At 45.1% G+C, this 21,403-nt stretch overlaps 1 protein-coding gene across 1 annotated transcript in view; it reads right to left on the bottom strand.

Annotated features, from left to right (window-relative positions):
- Positions 1-20,741, bottom strand: part of LOC141273537 (uncharacterized) — a 35,200-nt gene extending 14,459 nt beyond the window's left edge. Inside the window, exon 1 of the mRNA XM_073685564.1 lies at positions 20,678-20,741. The gene's annotated coding sequence lies outside the window, so the exon portion shown is untranslated. The remainder of the gene's footprint in view (positions 1-20,677) is intronic.
- Positions 20,742-21,403: the final 662 nt, after the last annotated feature.

Raw genomic sequence — 21,403 nt, 5'->3', positions numbered from 1 at the left:
CTACGATGTAGGGGGCTGCCAGCTCCTAGCGAACAGACCCGCCTTAGTCCTCGGCTAGTCTGAACGAAGACCTGTAGCATAAAGGGAGGGGTCCCTAAAAGAACTAAAGACTGGGACAAAAAATGGGACACCTCCTAAACAGAGAAGTAGTTGCAGAACACAAAAAGACAAACTGACAAAAAGGTACTAGAAGTCCCAGAAGGACCAAGCGAACTGACAGAGAAAGGCACAGAAGCACCTGGCTAGAGAAACAGTCAAACACTGAAGTCCAGCACAGCCAAAAGGGCGGAGCTGGAATATAAAGGCAGATGGTCACGTGACTGCAAAACACAAGATGGAAAAAACAAACAGGAGGGTTCTAACAGTACCCCCTCTTTTATGAGGATCCTCCGGGCCCAGGCCTATCCGGAAACCTCTTGTGGAAAGCTTTAATAAGCCTAGGAGCAGAGACATCATCCGTCCTTACCCAGGAGCTGTCTTCGGGACCGAAACCCTTCCAGGAGACAAGATACTGTAATCTCCCTTTATGCCATCTAGAATTCAAGATACGAGAAATTTCATATTCGCCGTCTTCCACCAAAGGAGGAACTGTGACAGTGGCGTCCCTATCAGATACGTCAGCCTTTTTCAACAAGGAAACATGAAACACAGGATTAATCTTCCAGGAAGTAGGGACATCCAACCTAACAGCAGACGGGTTAACAACCTGAAGCACTTTAAATGGACCCACAAACTTAGGACCCAGTTTTTCAGAGGGAATCCTCAACCGCAGGTTCTTCGAGGACAACCAAACCATGTCACCCACAGTAAACAAAACCTCCTTACGTTTCCTGTCAAAATACTTCTTGGACTTCTTAGCCTCTTGAAGGTTGCAACGTACATTAGTCCAAACTCTCTCCAAATCACCGGAAAAATTCTGCTCCTCCGGCACCGCCGACCCCAATTTGGAGAACGAACCAAAAGACGGATGTCTCCCAGTACAACAAAAAAAAGGAGAACACCCAGCAGAGGAGGATGTATTATTGTTAAAAGCAAATTCTGCGAGAGGCTGAAACTCAGACCACACCTCTTGATTGTCTGCCACAAAACAACGCAAAAACTGTTCTACATCCTGGTTCTTTCTTTCAGTCTGTCCATTAGACTCAGGATGATAACCAGACGAAAATGACAAATGGACTCCCAACCTGTCAGAAAAAGTACGCCAAAAGCGAGCCACAAACTGAGGTCCTCTATCAGAAACAATATCCGTGGGAACGCCATGGAGCTTGACAATCTCCTTAACAAACGCCTTAGCGAGTGTCTTGGCGCAGGGCAACTTAATGAATGGAACCAAATGACACATCTTACTAAAACGGTCCACGACCACCCAGATGACAGTGAAACCCTCGAACACAGGAAGATCAGTAATAAAATCCATAGTGAGATGCGTCCAAGGCGCACTAGGAACCTCCAGAGGGCAAAGCAACCCCACAGCAGGAGTATGTGAAGCCTTTGACCTAGCACACACAGTACATTGACGCACCCACTTGATGACTTCCTCCTGCCATCCAGGCCACCGAAAACTGCGACTGATAAGTCTTAGGCTGTGTGCTCACGCTTGGGAAACGCTTGGTAAACCTTCCCCCATGGTCTCCAATGCAATTCCGCACTTTCAATGCCCATGCTGCGTATTTTTCCACAGCGTTTATGCTGCGCTCAAAAATACGCAGCATATCCATTAATTTAGCGGACACGCAGCGTAATTGCCGCCATTGACTTGCAATAGAACGCGCCAATTCCACAAGACTGCATCTGTACTTGCGTAATTGGCGCGTTCTAATGTGCGGATGGTACCCAGGCCTGGAGGAGAGGAGAGTCTCATCCAGACCTGGGTACCACAGAATCTGTAAAAAAAAAAAAGAATTTAAAATAAAAAATAAAGTTTATACTCGCCTTCCGATGTCCTCCCGGTGTTTTGTCCATGCCGTCCGGTCTCTTGCAATGCTCGCGCTGTTGTGAAGGACCTGCCATGACGTCACTGAGTCATGTGACCCATCACATGACTCAATGACGTCACCGCAGGTCCTTCACACCACCGCGAGCATTGCAAGAGACCGGACGCAGCAGAGATGACACCGGGAAGACACCGGAAGGTGAGTATTATCTTTTTATTTTTTACCATTCTTATTCTTTTTTTTAACTATTACTTGGTCACACTATATAAATCCATCCATGCCGGTTGCATGGATTTATATAGTGTGACCAACTTGTCAAGCACTTTTCCAAGTGATGCTCAAAATGCTTGAAAAAACGCATGAGAAAACGCTGAAAAAACGCTTCTCTCTGGCAGAAAAAACGCATGTAAATCTGCATGGGTTTTTTTCTGCCAGAGAGAGGCAAAAACGCTCTGCATCAAATCTGCTACGTGGGCACATAGCCTTTGTCTCCGAAATTCCTGGATGACCTGCCAACCGAGACTCATGACACTCCACAAACAAATCTCTCCTAAAGGTTCTAGGCACGAACAACCTCCCATGGGGAGTGTTAGATGGAGCATCATCTTGAGCTTTCAGAATCCCATTCTCCAAACGGAGTCCAATGCCGCCACCACAACTCCTTTCTGTAAAATGCTCTCCTCCTCCTCGGCACCGACCGTAGGAGAGAAGCTGCGAGATAAAGCATCGGCTTTAACATTCTTAGTACCAGGGATATAGGTAACAGAAAAATGAAACCGAGAAAAAAAAAGTGCCCACCTAGCTTGACGGGCATTCAAGCGCTTGGCAGCATCCAGATAGATCAAATTCTTATGATCTGTGAAAACCTGAATAGGAAATCTAGCGCCTTCCAAAAAAATGACGCCAATGTTCAAACGCGAGTTTAACAGCCAGCAACTCCCGATTTCCAACATCATAATTCAGTTCGGTTTCCGAAATTTTTTTCGAAAAGAAAGCACAAGGATGTACTCCACCCTTGTTCTCCTGAGACAAAACTGCTCCGACCCCCACCGATGAAGCATCGACCTCGAGCAAAAAAGGCTTGGTCTCATCAGGCTGCATAAGGATAGGGGCAGAACTGAACCTCTCTTTGAGATACTCAAACGCTTCAAAGGCCTCAGTAGTCCACTGGGAAGTATTCGCACCTTTCCTGGTGAGATCGGTTAGAGGTTTAACAATTACAGAAAAATTCTTAATGAATTTCCTGTAATAATTGGCAAAACCCAAAAATCTCTGTATAGATTTCAAACCAATAGGCCTAGGCCATTCCTGCACAACTTGAACCTTCACAGGGTCCATCTCAAAGCCCTCGCTGGAGACAATGTAGCCCAAAAAACTAATTTTCTGCACAGCGAACTCACATTTCTCCAGCTGAGCAAAGAGTGAATTATCACTCAATAACTGCAAAACTTCACGTACACTCTGCCAATGCGACTCTAAATCTGGTGAATAAATCAAAATGTCATCCAAATACACAACCACATTGTTACCAATCAAAGTTCTCAGGATGTCATTAATAAGGTTCTGAAAAAATACAGGTGCATTGGCAAGACCAAAAGGCATCACCAGATTCTCAAAATGACCTCCCGGAGTGTTAAAGCAGTTTTCCATTCATCACCCCCCTTCACTCGTAACAAATTGTATGCCCCCCGGAGATCAATTTTAGAGAACAACTTGGCCCCCACTAACTGGTTAAACAAGTCCCACTGCATTTTGGGGTAAGTGAAGAGTCTCCGCGAGCTCAAAGAACACTGGATTTTGGCTGTTGGAGCTGAAAAGAGGACATCGGTAAACCAGGGGAGGAGTCCTGAGGAGATAATTTGCATATTCCCACTGCATTTTGGAGTAAGTGAAGAGTCTCCGCGAGCTCAAAGAACACTGGATTTTGGCTGTTGGAGCTGAAAAGAGGACATCGGTAAACCAGGGGAGGAGTCATGAGGAGATAATTTGCATATTCCCACTGCATTTTGGGGTAAGTGAAGAGTCTCCGCGAGCTCAAAGAACACTGGATTTTGGCTGTTGGAGCTGAAAAGAGGACATCGGTAAACCAGGGGAGGAGTCCTGAGGAGATAATTTGCATATTCCCACTGCATTTTGGGGTAAGTGAAGAGTCTCCGCGAGCTCAAAGAACACTGGATTTTGGCTGTTGGAGCTGAAAAGAGGACATCGGTAAACCAGGGGAGGAGTCCTGAGGAGATAATTTGCATATTCCCACTGCATTTTGGGGTAAGTGAAGAGTCTCTGCGAGCTCAAAGAACACTGGATTTTGGCTGTTGGAGCTGAAAAGAGAACATCGGTAAACCGCGCGCCTACGGGCGCGCGCATTTTGAAGCTTTTTTTTTTAAGCTTTTTTTCACTGTTTTCAGAACATTAACAATAAGAACATGGAAGAGTCCAGGAGCCATTTGGTGAGCTGCATATCCTGCTACATGTTCACAGACTTGCCAGTGGAAAAGCCAAACTTCACATGCCAGAAATGCAAGCTTGTGTCCCTGTTGGAGGAAAAGTTGCGAAATCTAGAAGAGAGGTTAACTACCTTGAAAATCATTAAGGAAGGTGAAGAGTTCTTAGACAGAGCAGAATTATCTCTTCATGATTCAGAAAGAGAAGAAATTCGAACTGCACCTGACGAAACAGAGGAATGGAAGCATGTGACCCACAGAAGCAGGAGGATCGAGAGGCAGTCAGCACTAGTGTTGAGCGATACCTTCCGATATCAGGAAATATCGTATCGGATTGGATCGGGCCGATACCCAAAAAGTATCGGATATCGCCGATTCCGATACCGGAAACCAATGCAAGTCAATGGGACACAAATATCGGAATGAAAATAAACCCTTTCTTTCCTTGTAGGTTAATTCTACATGAAGTAAAACAACTAAGAATAATGTAGAATGACATGAAAAGCCGGCAATTCAGCAGCGGCATTCACCGGTACCCGACAATTTACAACAGAAAGAATAGAGCATCACACATAGATTAGATAGATAGAAACATGTCAGTCACATATATATGAAGTACAGTGACAGTGTTGCTTACTGTACTTGTCATTTAGTGTAAAGGATTTATTAAAAAAAATATTAGTGTTTTCGTGCACCGTCTCTTTAAAAAAGCCGGCCGGCAATTCAGCAGCGGTACCCGACAATTTATAACAGACAGAATAGAGCTTCACACATAGATTAGATAGATAGAAACATGTCAGCCACATATATAAGAAGTACAGTGACAGTGTTGCTTACTGTACTTGTCATTTAGTGTAAAGGATTTATTAAAAAAAATAATAGTGTTTCCATGCACCGTCTCTTTAAAAAAGCCGGCCGGCAATTCAGCATCTGTACCCGACAATGTAGAATAGAAAGAATAGAGAATCACACATAGATTAGATAGATAGAAACATGTCAGTCACATATATATGAAGTACAGTGACAATGTTGCTTACTGTACTTGTCATTTAGTATAAAGGATTTATTAAAAAAAATAATAGTGTTTTCATGCACCGTCTCTTTAAAAAAGCCGGCCGGCAATTCAGCATCTGTACCCGACAATGTAGAATAGAAAGAATAGAGCATCACACATAGATTAGATAGAAACATGTCAGTCACATATATATGAAGTACAGTGACAGTGTTGCTTACTGTACTTGTCATTTAGTGTAAAGGATTTATTTAAAAAAATATTAGTGTTTTCGTGCACCGTCTCTTTAAAAAAGCCGGCCGGCAATTCAGCATCTGTACCCGACAATTTAGAATAGAAAGAATAGAGCATCACACATAGATTAGATAGATAGAAACATGTCAGTCACATATATATGAAGTACAGTGACAGTGTTGATTACTGTACTTGTCATTTAGTGTAAAGGATTTATTTAAAAAAATAATAGTGTTTTCATGCACCGTCTCTTTAAGAAAGCCGGCCGGCAATTCAGCATCTGTACCCGACAATTTAGAATAGAAAGAATAGAGAATCACACATAGATTAGATAGATAGAAACATGTCAGTCACATATATATGAAGTACAGTGATAGTGTTAGTTACTGTACTTGTCATTTAGTGTTAAAATAAAGGATTTATTTAAAAAAAAATTGGCGTGGGGTTCCCCTTAATTTTAGGCTCTAGCGGAGGTTAAGCAGACAGCTGGGGCAAATGTTTGAAGCCTGGGAAGGGGGTAATACCCACGGAGCTTCCCAGGCTACTAATATCCCCCCCAAAAAAATGACGTGGGGTCCCCCCTATTTTAATAGCTTGCAAAGGCTAGGCAGACAGCTGGGGGCTGATATTAATAGCCCAGGAAGGGTGCCATGAATATTGGCCCCCTCCCAGGCTAGAAACACCAGTCGTCAGCTGCCCCAGAAATGGCGCATCCATAGGATGCGCCAACTCTGGCACTTAGCCTCGCTCTTCCACGCTGCCCTGGTGCGGTGAAGGGGGTAATAGTGGTGGGGTTCATGTCAGCGCCAGCTGCCATGAAGCCCAGGTTAGTAATGATGGGCGTCTATAAGACACCCCCATTACTAACCTACAAAGTGTTAAAAAGAAAAAACACACTACACCCAGAAAAAAATAATTTATTTGAAATAAAACACACAATTTTATTTAATTCTTAGTTTACTAAAAATAATAGTTACCTGTCCACGTTCCTGCGCTGATCTCCCATGCACAGCTGTCACATCTGGAGATGGTGACAGCTGTGCATGGCTGCTGTAAGCTCACGCTGCCGGGAACACGTCCGCTCCCAGCAGCGGGAGCCACTGACTGAGGTCACCGGAGTGCATTCAGTCAGCGCAGCTCCGGAGACCTCCTTTACGGCACTGCTGTACCGTGGGAATTTCTCACTATACAGCAGGGCCGTAAAGCAGCTAACCGGAGCAGCGCTGCCTGAACTCCGGTGAACCCGCTTATGCTGTCATTCTAGCGGCGGCAGCGGTTCAGAGCGGTCACATTCTATGTGGCTGCTCTGAACTGGAGATCTTCGTGGGACACTCGTGGACTACTCCGGAGGGGTAAGGATAAGGTTGTGGTTTATTATTTTATATTTTATTACAGGAGATCGATGGCTTCGGGGAGTTAGGTGTCTAGGTGAGTATAGGTGTAGTTTTTTATTTTTTACTTTATTTTAGGTGGCGATCGGCGGGGACAGGTAATGTATGAACTAATTTCTTTTAGGTAACCACTGGCCACCAATGACATGTATTTAAAATTTATTGGGGACACAGTAGGGCAATTTAAATAGAATGATCAGTCTGATGGGAACTACTGCTCCCATCGAGCTGATCCTGCTGGCAGGAGTGGACGGGGGACAGACATAGGCCGATGGGAGTAGTAGTGTCACATCGGCCTATGTCTGCCTGCACGCACACACATCGCACACACCCGCACACATCGCACAGACACCCCGCACACATCGCACAGACACCGCGCACACCCGCACAAACATCGCGCACACACACTAATCATGACGGGTCTGGGAGGTGAGGCTGACCTGTGCGGCCGTGGGAAAGTTCATGTGAGTTCATGCAGTCAAGCATGAACTCACATGAACCCTCTGAGGGCAACGCGGCGACTTCAAATGAACAGCTGATCGGCATCACCTGATACCTCAGCTGTTCATTTGAAATAACCGGCGGGAAAGCGCAGCACAGAACGGGAAAGCCGGCGGTGAAGTCTTTTCACTGCCGGCTTCCCCGCCCGGGTCCTTCACTCCCCGCTCCTTGGAGCTGCGCTCCCCGCCCGGTCCTAACTTACGATCGGGATTGGAGGTGGCGAGGGGAGCGGAGGATCGGGGTGGGAGGCTGCGGGGAAGCAGTATGGGGCTGTGTGATTGTTTAAAAGCCGGCGGCTTTTTACCGCCCGCCGGCTTTTAAACAATCAGGAGAATTCTCCCCCGTTGGGATGGCATTCTGATGACAGGCTGGATCTCAGCTGAGCTCTGCCATCCAGCTTGTCATCCTTCACAGACACTGCAGAGCGCAGGCATTATGGGAACTTCCGATTCCGGTATCCGATATTGTAATCGGAATTAAGTATCGGAATTCCGATACCGCGAATATCGGCCGATACCCGATATTACAGTATCGGAATGCTCAACACTAGTCAGCACCCATACTGCTCAGGAACCAGTACCAGGCTCTCACGCAGGAGAACCATGAAGAAATACAGCAAAATAAGACTTTGCCAGCAATGAATAACCTTGTAAGCCCTCAGAATCCTCCTGGATGGAGAAAGAAGAATGTTGTGAAGAAAAAACGGAGAGTGGTGGTCATGGGGGATTCCCTGTTAAGAGGAACAGAGGCCGCTATCTGCAGACCAGACATAACCTCAAGAGAAATGTGCTGTCTTCCAGGAGCAAAAATTAAAGATGTGTCTGACAGGATATCAAGACTCTTCAGACCTACAGATCACTACCCATTCCTGCTAATACATGTGGGGACAAATGACACCGCAGGAAAGGACCTGGAAACCATCTGCAGTGACTTTAAAGACTTAGGCAAGAAAGTGAAAGAATTGGGAGCGCAGGTGGTCTTCTCATCCATCCTCCTAGTGGATGGCCATGGAACAATGAGGTGGAATAAGATTCTACAGGTGGACAACTGGCTACGTCGATGGTGCCGTCAACAAGGATTTGGATTTCTGGATCACAGAATGAATTACCTATACGATGGACTACTTGCTAGAGATGGGGTGCACCTTGCGAAGACTGGAAAACATGTATTTGGAAGTCGCCTTGCTACACTCATCAGAAGAGCTTTAAACTAGAACAATGTGGGAAGGGAAGCAAAAGGCCAGAAAAAGCCATACAGCTGACAAATACTATTGAGATCTCTGCTACTGGAAGTGGAAAAGAAGAACAAAGACAAAAAAATCTAAATAATAAAAATATGGGAGGAAGAGAAACCAATCACAAACTAAAATGTTTTTATACAAATGCACAAAGCATGGGCAACAAACAAGGAGAATTGGAACTACTAACGCAGGAAAAGGAATATGATGTCATTGGAATCACTGAAACTTGGTGGGACGATACACATGATTGGAATAAAAGGCTAAAAGGATACAACTTATTTGCAAGAAACAGACTTGATAAACGAGGAGGAGGTGTTGCATTGTATGTTAGAAAAGCATATATCTGCACAGAGATTGAAGCTTCAGAGACTGGGAGTTCTGTGGAAACTGTTTGGGTAAGAATACAAGGAGAGAACAACGGAAAGGACACCATTGTAGGCATTTACTACAGGCCACCTGGGCAAGCTGAAGATATGGATGAACTCTTTATGTATCAAATGACCAAGTTCTCCAAAAAATATGACGTAGTGGTCATGGGAGATTTCAACTATCCAGACATTTGTTGGGAATCTCTCTCAAGTAAAACTAACAGGTCAAGCAAATTCTTATCCTCTCTTGCTGACAACTTTATCTTCCAAAAGGTAGGGGAGAAAACAAGGGGATCTGCTACTTTGGATCTAATCCTTATAAACAGGGAGGAAATGGTTGAGGAGGTAAAGGTGGCTGGGACCCTAGGAGGCAGCGATCATGCTATTATAGAATTTTGGATAACTAGAGGAGGAAGACATGTGAAGACTCAAACTTCAAGGTTAGATTTTAGAAAGGCAGATTTTAAGAGACTCATAAAGAGAATAGGAGGGATCCAATGGCTGGATGTCCTTAAGGACAAAAATGTCCAGGAAGGATGGGAAATTTTTAAAAATGAGATTCTCAAAGCACAATCGTTAACAATCCCGAAAAGTAGGAAGAATGGGAAGCATTTAAGGAAACCAGGATGGATGAACACAGAACTTAAACACATGCTAAAAAGAAAGAAAGAAATGTTTATTAAATGGAAAGAGGGAGGCATATCTAAAGAAGATTATAATGCAGTCTGCAGATCCTGCAGGGCACGTATTAGGTTAGCTAAAGCTGACAATGAATTAAGGCTTGCAAGAGATGTCAAAAGCAATAAAAAAGGATTTTGGGGGTATGTCAAAAGTAAAAGAAAAGTCAAAGATGCTATAGGATTTTTACAGGATGAAAATGGAGAAATGGTAAGAGAGGATGTTGAGAAGGCCGAACTTTTTAATTCCTATTTTGCATCTGTTTTCTCTCAGAAAGAAAATGTAACATCAACTGATCTTCACTGTCCTTTTAAAGGAATAGAGGAATCCAAGTTATCTGTAAACAAAGATTGTGAGGGAATATTTAGCTAACATAAATGAGTTCAAGTCTCCAGGTCCAGATGAATTACACCCCAGAGTACTGAAGGAGATCGTAGAAGAAATTTTAGAACCACTCTCCATAATCTTTGAAAATTCTTGGAGAACAGGAGAAGTCCCAGAAGACTGGAGAAGAACAAATGTTGTTCCTATCTTCAAAAAGGGGAAGAAGGTGGACCCAGGGAACTATAGGCCGGTGAGTCTGACTTCTATACCAGGAAAGATCTTTGAACAAATTATTAAACAACATGTATGTAAGTACATGGATAAGAATGAAGTGATTAACCAGACTCAGCATGGGTTTGTAACTAACAAGTCATGTCAGACTAACTTAATTTCCTTCTATGACAGAATCACTAACTGGGTGGATCAGGGAAATGCTGTAGATATAGTATATCTTGACTTCAGCAAAGCATTTGACAAAGTATCTCACACCATCCTTATTGAAAAAATGACCAAGTATGCAATGGACCAGGCAACTGTTAGGTGGATTCATAACTGGCTTAGTGATCGGACTCAAAGGGTGGTTGTAAATGGCTTCACATCCAGCTGGATGAATGTCTCAAGTGGGGTACCACAGGGCTCCGTCCTGGGACCTGTATTGTTCAACATCTTTATCAATGATTTAGATGAAGGAATTGAGGGTAAACTGATTAAATTTGCTGATGACACAAAGCTAGGAGGGATAGCTAATACTAGAGAAGAGAGAGAGAGGATTCAAAAAGACCTAAATAAACTGGAGCAGTGGGCAGCAACCAACAGAATGGTTTTTAACAGGGAAAAATGCAAAGTACTACATCTGGGCAATAAAAATGAAAAAAGCATATACAGAATGGGAGGAATAGAGCTAAGCAACAGTACATGTGAAAAAGACTTAGGTATACTAATAGATCATAGACTGAACATGAGTCAACAGTGTGATGCAGCAGCAAAAAAGGCAAATACAATTCTGGGATGTATTAACAGAAGCATACAGTCTAGATCACGTGAAGTCATTATCGGTCTTTACTCCTCTTTGGTCAGACCTCATCTGGAATACTGTGTACAGTTTTGGGCACCACATTTTAAAAAAGACATAGACAAACTGGAGCAAGTTCAGAGAAGAGCGACCAGAATGGTGACTGGTCTGCAAACCATGTCCTATGAGGAACGGTTACAGGATTTGGGAATGTTTAGCTTGCAAAAAAGAAGACTGAGAGGAGACTTAATAGCTGTCTACAAATATGTCAAGGGCTGTCACATTGTAGAAGGATCATCTTTATTCTCATTTGCACAAGGAAAGACTAGAAGCAATGGGATGAAACTAAATGGGAGGAGACACAGATTAGATATTAGAAAAAACTTTTTGACAGTTAGGGTGATTAATGAGTGGAACAGGCTGCCACGAGAGGTGGGGAGTTCCCCTTCAATGGACGTCTTCAAACAGAGGCTGGACAGACATCTGTCTGAGATGATCTAGTGAATCCTGCTTTGAGCAGGGGGTTGGACCAGATGACCCAGGAGGTCCCTTCCAACTCTACCATTCTATGAAGTCAGGAATTAACGGCAATGGGTAGGAATTGCATACGGTAATCTTATTAATTTCACGAAAATCCAGACATGGACGTAAACCCCCGTCCTTTTGTTTAACAAAGAAAAATCCAACTGCTACAGGCGACTTAGAAGGTCTAATGTGACCAGCAGCCAGGCTAGTCTGTATGTACTTCTCCAAAGCCTTTCTTTCAGGGATAGTCAGATAAAACAAGCGACTCTTGGGAAGAGTAGCTCCAGGAACAAACTCAATGGCGCAATCATAATCCCTATGAGGAGATAAAACTTGCGACTCCTCCTCCGAAAAAAACCTCCAAAAATCTTGAATAGGTACCGGTAATTCCCCTTTTTCCACAGCCGCAATGCGACCATTACAACATTTATCATAGCACTTCGGACTCCAAGACTTAATCACATTAGTAGACCAGTCCAGTAAAGGATTGTGCAGTTTTAACCAAGGCAAACGTAGAACAACCGGAGAGGGTAAATTATCTAATACAACCAAGTCCAAAATTTCTTGGTGAACTCCATTGATAGTGAGGGGAAATGCAGCAACCTTGTGAGTAATACATTTCAAGGGAGTGTTATCAATTGCAATCACAGAAATAGGTGATGACAAAGGTTTGGATTTCAATTTAAGGTTTTACAAAAACCCTTTATCAATCACATTAAGTGTTGAACCACAATCCACAAATACCTGAAATTCAATCAAATCTCCCTGCAAAGTAGTACTCCCAGAAAGAAATACTCCTGCAGAGCGTAAACAAGCTATATGGGCGTAACTGACCTTTTTTTTTTTCTTTACTTAAACGAAGCTCACAATACTTAATCAAATGGTCAGCTTTACCACAATAAAGACACAATCCCTCGGCGAACCTCCGGTCTCTTTCCTGAGAGCGGAGTGACATCGCCCCAACCTCCATCGGTTCTCCGCCGTCTGAGCAGATTTTCTGAGGACTAGGAACTGACATTACAGGAGTCTTTACCTCATTCAGCCTGAACCTCAGCCTCCTGTCCACACGAACAGCTAATTGCATGGCATCCTGCAGAGTCTCAGGTGCAGGGAAATGCAATTAGCAGATCCTTAACCCTTTCACTCAGACCAGCAAGAAATAAACATTTCAGCGCAGGATCATTCAATTTAACTTCTGATGCCCATCTCCTGAAGTGTGTGCAACAATTTTCAACATCACCTGATTCAAACGCCTGAGTTCTGCCTGAGTAGATGAGATTCTATCAGGATCGTCATATAATAGCCCCATAGCAGAAAAAAAATTCTTCAACAGACCTTAAACATGGATCATTAGGTTGGAAAGAAAAGGCCCACCCCTGTGGTTCATTGCGCAAAAGTGACATAAAACCAATGCGTTGTGATTCATTCCCAGAGGACCTTGGTCTCAAACGAAAATATAACAAACAAGCATTTTTAAAGGAAAAAAAATCTTGCTGTTTACCATAAAAAACATCAGGCAGTCCTACCTTGGGTTCGACAAAATGCGCTCCAGAACAGCTACTCACGTGTTGCTGGAGCTCGGCCACCTCCAGAGACAATCCCTGCAGGCGTTGAACCAAATCCTGGATGGAAACCATACTGATCCCCGAATTTCTTTCCTTTCAGTTTTTTGGGCTGGACTTACTGTTATGATCTGCAACATGAACTAAGGAAAAAAAGGGGAAAGCTATCCCTACAGTAAGACTAAGCTGAATCCCTACAATGTAGAGGGCTGCCTGTTCCTAGCGAACAGACCCGCCTTAGTCCTCGGCTAGTCTGAACGAAGACCTATAGCATAAAGGGAGGGGTCCCTAAAAGAACTAAGGACTGGGACAAAAATGGGAGACCTCCTAAACAGAGTAGTTGCAGAACACAAAAAGACAAACTGACAAAAAGGTACTAGAAGTCCCAAGCGAACTGACAGAGAAAGGCACAGAAGCACCTGGCTAGAGAAACAGTCAAACACTGAAGTCCAGCACAGCCAAAAGGGCGGAGCTGGAAAATAAAGGCAGATGGTCACATGACCGCAAAACACAAGATGGAAAAAACAAACAGGAGGGTTCTAACACCCAACTCGGAGCAGACCCCCAACTACCAGCACACCCACAACTAGGCGCACTCCCAACCACCAGCAGACCCACACCACCAGCAGAACCCCTACTATCGGCAGACCCACACTACCAGGGCACATGTTGTCAGCTGACATGTGCCCCCAACAGCCGCGGGTGAAATCGTGTCACTAGCTCCGCCCATCGGCGCGCCCGTCACATGATCGCGGGGTGCTGATGGGTTGGCATGACAACCTGGGGTCTGCAGGAGATCCCTGCGGTTGTCATAGCCGATCTGCTATGAGCGCCGCCTCTCACAGCAGATGAGCATTTTTACTACATATAGCAGGACTGAAGCCCTGCAATGTGGAACACAGGCAATCAGACAATCGCAGGTTCTAATCTCCCATGGAGACTTTTGAAGCAAGTGAAAAGTAAAAAAAAAAAAGGTTTTAAAAAAATATATAAAAGTTCAAATCACCCCCTTCAAAATAAAATAAAAAAAATCAAAAATACACATATTTGGTATCATCACGTTCAGAATCGCCCGATCTAACAATATATAAAAATAATTAATTTGATCGGTAAACAGCATAGAGGGGAAAAATAAAAAAAATACATTTTTTGGTTGCTGAAACATTGCAATAAAATGCAATAATGGGCGATCAAAACCTCGTATCTTCCCCAAAATGCAATCAATAAAAAAGACAGCTCGGCACGCAAACAATAAGCCCTCACCCGGCCCCAGATCCAGAAAAATGAAGACGCTAACAGTCTCGGAAAATGGCGCCATTTTTTTTTACTTTACAAACTTTGGATTTTTTTTAACACTTAAATAAAAACAACATGTACATGTTTGGTGTCTACGAACTCGAAATGACCTGGGAAATCCTAATGGCAGGTCAGTCTTAGCAGCTGCACTTTTTTTGCAATTTCACCGCACTTGGAATTTTAACCCGTTTCCAGTACACGATATGGTAAAACCAAAGGTGTCTTTCAAATGTGCAACTCGTCCCGCAAAAAACAAGCCCTGACATGGACATATTGACGAAAAGACTGGCTGACAATGTGTATTGCCGCTTAAGCACCTCACGGGTGTCTGCGCAGCAATACACTTCAGCTAAATGTGCGTCTGAGCGCAGACATCCAGCTGAAGTATTTGCTAGGGTCGCCGGGCCCCTGACCCGCACGAGTCCTGTGGTGACGACCGCGGTAGTTACACCCCTAGCTGCAGACTTTTACCTTAAGCCTGAAGAACCCCTGTAATAAACTGAATTACATTTAGGAAAAAAATATTTATACACAAATACATAGATTATCACAGGTTGTGTCACCACCGGAAAGCTCGTAAAAAAGATCTTTAGTAGTTTTGCACATTTCCCACTGCACCCTGTACCAGAGACTCTCTAGTACATACATGTCACACTCTGGCCCACGACACCAGAACCGCCACCCTTATGTGGGGCCATTATACTGTATGGAGGACTATGTGGGGCCATTATACTGTATGGAGGACTATGTGGGGCCATTATACTGTATGGAGGACTATGTGGGGTCCATTATACTGTATGGAGGACTATGTGGGCCATTATAGTGTATAGAGGACTATGTGGGGCCCATTATTCTGTATGGAGGACTATGTGGGGCCAATTATTCTGTATGGAGGACTATGTGAGGCCATTATACTGTATGGAGCACTATGTGGGGCCATTACACTGTATAGAGGACTATGTGGGGGCCATTATTCTGTATGGAGGACTATGTGAGGCCATTATACTGTATGGAGCACTATGTGGGGCCATTATACTGTATGGAGGACTATGTGGGGCCATTACACTGTATAGAGGACTATGTGGGGGCCATTATTCTGTATGGAGTACTATGTGAGGCCATTATTCTGTATGGAGTACTATGTGAGGCCATTATTCTGTATGGAGGACTATGTGGGGCCATTATTCTGTATGGAGGACTATGTGGGGCCATTATTCTGTATGGAGGACTATGTGGGCCCATTATACTGTGTGGAGGACTATGTGGGCCCATTATACTGTATGGAGGACTATGTGGGACCATTATACTGTATGGAGGACTATGTGGGGCCATTATTCTGTATGGAGCCCTATGTGGGGCCATTACACTGTATGGAGGGCTATGTGGGGCCATTATACTGTATGGAGGGCTATGTGGGGCCATTATACTGTATGGAGGGCTATGTGGGGCCATTATACTGTATGGAGGACTATGTGGGGCCATTATACTGTATGGAGGACTATGTGGGGCCATTATACTGTATGGAGGACTATGTGGGGCCCATTATTCTGTATGGAGGACTATGTGGGGCCCATTATTCTGTATGGAGCACTATGTGGGGCCATTATACTGTGTGGAGGACTATGTGAGGCCCATTATACTGTATGGAGGACTATGTGGGGCCATTATACTGTATGGAGGACTATGTGGGGCCATTATTCTGTATGGAGCACTATGTGGGGCCATTATACTGTATGGAGGACTATGTGGGGTCCATTATACTGTATGGAGGACTATGTGGGGCCATTATACTGTATGGAGGACTATGTGGGGTCCATTATACTGTATGGAGGACTATGTGGGGCCATTATACTGTATGGAGGGCTATGTGGGGCCATTATACTGTATGGAGGGCTATGTGGGGCCATTATACTGTATGGAGGGCTATGTGGGGCCATTATACTGTATGGAGGGCTATGTGGGGCCATTATACTGTATGGAGGACTATGTAGGGCCATTATACTGTATGGAGGACTATGTGGGGCCATTATGCTGTATGGAGGACTATGTGGGGCCATTATACTGTATGGAGGACTATGTGGGGCCATTACACTGTATAGAGGACTATGTGGGGGCCATTATTCTGTATGGAGGACTATGTGAGGCCATTATACTGTATGGAGGACTATGTGGGGCCATTATTCTGTATGGAGGACTATGTGGGGCCATTATACTGTGTGGAGGACTATGTGGGACCATTATACTGTATGGAGGACTATGTGGGACCATTATACTGTATGGAGGACTATCTGGGGCCATTATTCTGTATGGAGCACTATGTGGGGCCATTATACTGTATGGAGGACTATGTGGGGCCATTACACTGTATAGAGGACTATGTGGTGGCCATTATTCTGTATGGAGGACTATGTGAGGCCATTATACTGTATGGAGGACTATGTGGGGCCATTATACTGTATGGAGGACTATGTGGGGCCATTATACTGTATGGAGGACTATGTGGGGTCCATTATACTGTATGGAGGACTATGTGGGGCCATTATACTGTGTGGAGGACTATGTGGGGCCATTATACTGTATGGAGGACTATGTGGGGCCATTATTCTGTATGGAGCACTATGTGGGGCCATTATACTGTATGGAGGACTATGTGGGGCCCATTATTCTGTATGGAACACTATGTGGGGCCATTATACTGTGTGGAGGACTATGTGAGGCTCATTATACTGTATGGAGGACTATGTGGGGCCATTATACTGTATGGAGGACTATGTGGGGCCATTATTCTGTATGGAGCACTATGTGGGGCCATTATACTGTATGGAGGACTATGTGGGGTCCATTATACTGTATGGAGGACTATGTGGGGCCATTATACTGTATGGAGGGCTATGTGGGGCCATTATACTGTATGGAGGGCTATGTGGGGCCATTATACTGTATGGAGGGCTATGTGGGGCCATTATACTGTATGGAGGGCTATGTGGGGCCATTATACTGTATGGAGGGCTATGTGGGCCCATTATACTGTATGGAGGGCTATGTGGGCCCATTATACTGTATGGAGGACTATGTGGGGCCATTATACTGTATGGAGGACTATGTGGGGCCCATTATTCTGTATGCAGGACTATGTGGGGCCCATTATTCTGTATGGAGCACTATGTGGGGCCATTATACTGTGTGGAGGACTATGTGAGGCCCATTATACTGTATGGAGGACTATGTGGGGCCATTATACTGTATGGAGGACTATGTGGGGCCATTATTCTGTATGGAGCACTATGTGGGGCCATTATACTGTATGGAGGACTATGTGGGGTCCATTATACTGTATGGAGCACTATGTGGGTCCATTATACTGTATGGAGGACTATGTGGGGTCCATTATACTGTATGGAGGACTATGTGGGGCCATTATACTGTATGGAGGGCTATGTGGTGCCCATTATACTGTATGGAGGACTATGTGGGGCCATTATACTGTATGGAGCACTATGTGGGGCCATTATACTGTATGGAGGGCTACTTGGGGCCATTATACTGTATGGAGGGCTACGTGGGGCCATTATACTGTATGGAGGACTATGTGGGGCCATTATACTGTATGGAGGACTATGTGGGGCCATTATACTGTATGGAGGGCTATGTGGGGCCCACTATACTGTATGGAGGACTATGTGGGGCCATTATACTGTATGGAGCACTATGTGGGCCCATTATACTGTATGGAGGACTACTTAGGGCCATTATACTGTATGGAGGGCTATGTGAGGCCATTATAATGTATGGAGGACTATGTGGGGCCATTATACTGTATGGAGGGCTATGTGAGGCCATTATAATGTATGGAGGACTATGTGGGGCCCATTATACTGTATGGAGGACTATGTGGGGCCATTATTCTGTATGGAGGACTATGTGGGGCCATTATTCTGTATGGAGGACTATGTGGGGCCATTATTCTGTATGGAGCACTATGTGGGCCCATTATACTGTATGGAGCACTATGTGGGCCCATTATACTGTATGGAGGACTATGTGGGGCCATTATACTGTATGGAACACTATGTGGGGCCATTATACTGTATGGAGGACTACTTGGGGCCATTATACTGTATGGAGGACTACTTGGGGCCATTATACTGTATGGAGGACTATGTGGGGCCATTATACTGTATGGAGGACTATGTGGGGCCCATTATACTGTATGGAGGACTATGTGGGGCCATTATACTGTATGGAGGACTATGTGGGGCCATTATACTGTATGGAGGACTATGTGGGGCCATTATACTGTATGGAGGACTATGTGGGGCCATTATACTGTATGGAGGACTATGTGGGGCCATTATAATGTATGGAGGGCTATGTGAGGCCATTATAATGTATGGAGGACTATGTGGGGCCATTATACTGTATGGAGGACTATGTGGGGCCATTATACTGTATGGAGGACTATGTGGGGCCATTATACTGTATGGAGGGCTATGTGAGGCCATTATACTGTATGGAGGGCTATGTGACGCCATTATAATGTATGGAGGACTATGTGGGGCCATTATACTGTATGGAGGACTATGTGGGGCCATTATACTGTATGGAGGACTATGTGGGGCCATTATACTGTATGGAGGACTATGTGAGGCCATTATAATGTATGGAGGACTATGTGAGGCCATTATACTGTATGGAGGACTATGTGGGGCCATTATACTGTATGGAGGACTATGTGGGGCCATTATACTGTATGGAGCACTATGTGGGCCCATTATACTGTATAGAGCACTATGTGGGCCCATTATACTGTATGGAGGACTATGTGGGGCCATTATACTGTATGGAACACTATGTGGGGCCATTATACTGTATGGAGGACTACTTGGGGCCATTATACTGTATGGAGGACTATGTGGGGCCATTATACTGTATGGAGGACTATGTGGGGCCCATTATACTGTATGGAGGACTATGTGGGGCCATTATACTGTATGGAGGACTATGTGGGGCCATTATACTGTATGGAGGACTATGTGGGGCCATTATACTGTATGGAGGACTATGTGGGGCCATTATACTGTATGGAGGGCTATGTGAGGCCATTATAATGTATGGAGGACTATGTGGGGCCATTATACTGTATGGAGGGCTATGTGAGGCCATTATAATGCATGGAGGACTATGTGGGGCCATTATACTGTATGGAGGACTATGTGGGGCCATTATACTGTATGGAGGGCTATGTGAGGCCATTATAATGTATGGAGGACTATGTGGGGCCATTATACTGTATGGAGGGCTATGTGAGGCCATTATAATGTATGGAGGACTATGTGGGGCCCATTATACTGTATGGAGGACTATGTGGGGCCATTATACTGTATGGAGGGCTATGTGAGGCCATTATACTGTATGGAGGACTATGTGAGGCCATTATAATGTATGGAGGACTATGTGAGGCCATTATAATGTATGGAGGACTATGTGAGGCCATTATAATGTATGGAGGACTATGTGGGGCCATTATAATGTATGGAGGGCTATGTGGGGCCATTACACTGTATGGAGGGCTATGTGGGGCCATTATACTGTATGGAGGGCTATGTGGGGCCATTATACTGTATGGAGGGCTATGTGGGGCCATTATACTGTATGGAGGGCTATGTGGGGCCATTACACTGTATGGAGGGCTATGTGGGGCCATTATCCTGTACACTGGTTGGTCTATGACTTAGTCCACGTTTTCCATGTTGCCTCGGTGTGTGACATTCCTGCTCTGGGAGCTGCAGTTACAGGCAGAGCTGACCTGGTTGCAGCTAGGACCCAGCAGCTGCGCTCTGCCAGGCGGGTGACCATGTGACACACAGCAGGGTGTAATAGATGCATCGTCTGCCTGCAAAAGAGGAGACAATGGTGCCGTCTCCTCAAGGTCCCCAGTGACTGCAGCTGCTGAAATTACCTCAGTCCAGGAGAACATCAGGGAAGCAGCGTCAGCGCTACAGAAAGGGGGAGGAGCTCCGCGGCGGAGTCTGGAGAGCGGGACTGTTACCAGCTATGGAAATAACAAACACAGCTCAGCCCACCATCACAGAGAGCGCCATCACCAGCCCCGAACCACAGCGACACCAAGGGGTTAATCACCCCGAGAGCACAACACACCTCCACCTGCTGAGCCGGCACCGCCGTGTGCTGCCAGGACCTGTGTGACGTCACCGTCATGTGATCAGTCACATGATCAGGGGCGGAGCTCCAGGCTCTCTGCTCGGTAGTGATGGGCAGTCCGGCCTCATTCGTCAGCTGTATGGCGTCTGGTGCAGCGGTGCAGACCCTCTCTGCCCGTCCTCAGTGTCGGCTCCTGCACAGGCCGCGGTTATTGCTGACCTGTGTTACTGGCTAGAATCTGATACTGGTTTTGGCTCCCACTCCTGATAAAAAATACTGACCGAATACTGATAGTGGGGCCGCAGCATGGGGCTGGTTTCACACATTCAGATATTTCCGATACCGGAAAAAACTGCAGTAGTGGTGATATCAGTGTCCGTGCGCACCTGTGTGGCATACGTGTGCTGCAGCAGGAAATACTAGCAGGGGGAAAGTATATAAAGCCGCACCCAGACACATGAAAGAGAGGACCCCACTGACCATAAGAGCTTACACTCTACATGAGAGAGGACACTGCCCATAAGAGCTGACACTCTACAGGAAAGAGGACACTGCCAATAAGAGCTGACACGCTACAGGAGAGAGGACCCTGCACATAAGAGCTGACACTCTACAGAAGAGAGGACCCTGCACATAAGAGTTGACACTACAGGAGAGAGGTCCCTGCACATAAGAGCTGACACGCTACAGGAGAGAGGATCCTGCCCATAAGAGCTGACACTC

The sequence above is a fragment of the Phyllobates terribilis genome, unplaced genomic scaffold (genome assembly GCF_046119375.1).
Source record: "Phyllobates terribilis strain yellow unplaced genomic scaffold, ASM4611937v1 Scaffold_1__5_contigs__length_1240528914, whole genome shotgun sequence".
Taxonomy (NCBI): domain Eukaryota; kingdom Metazoa; phylum Chordata; class Amphibia; order Anura; family Dendrobatidae; genus Phyllobates; species Phyllobates terribilis.
This window is presented reverse-complemented; position numbering and strand designations above follow the sequence as displayed.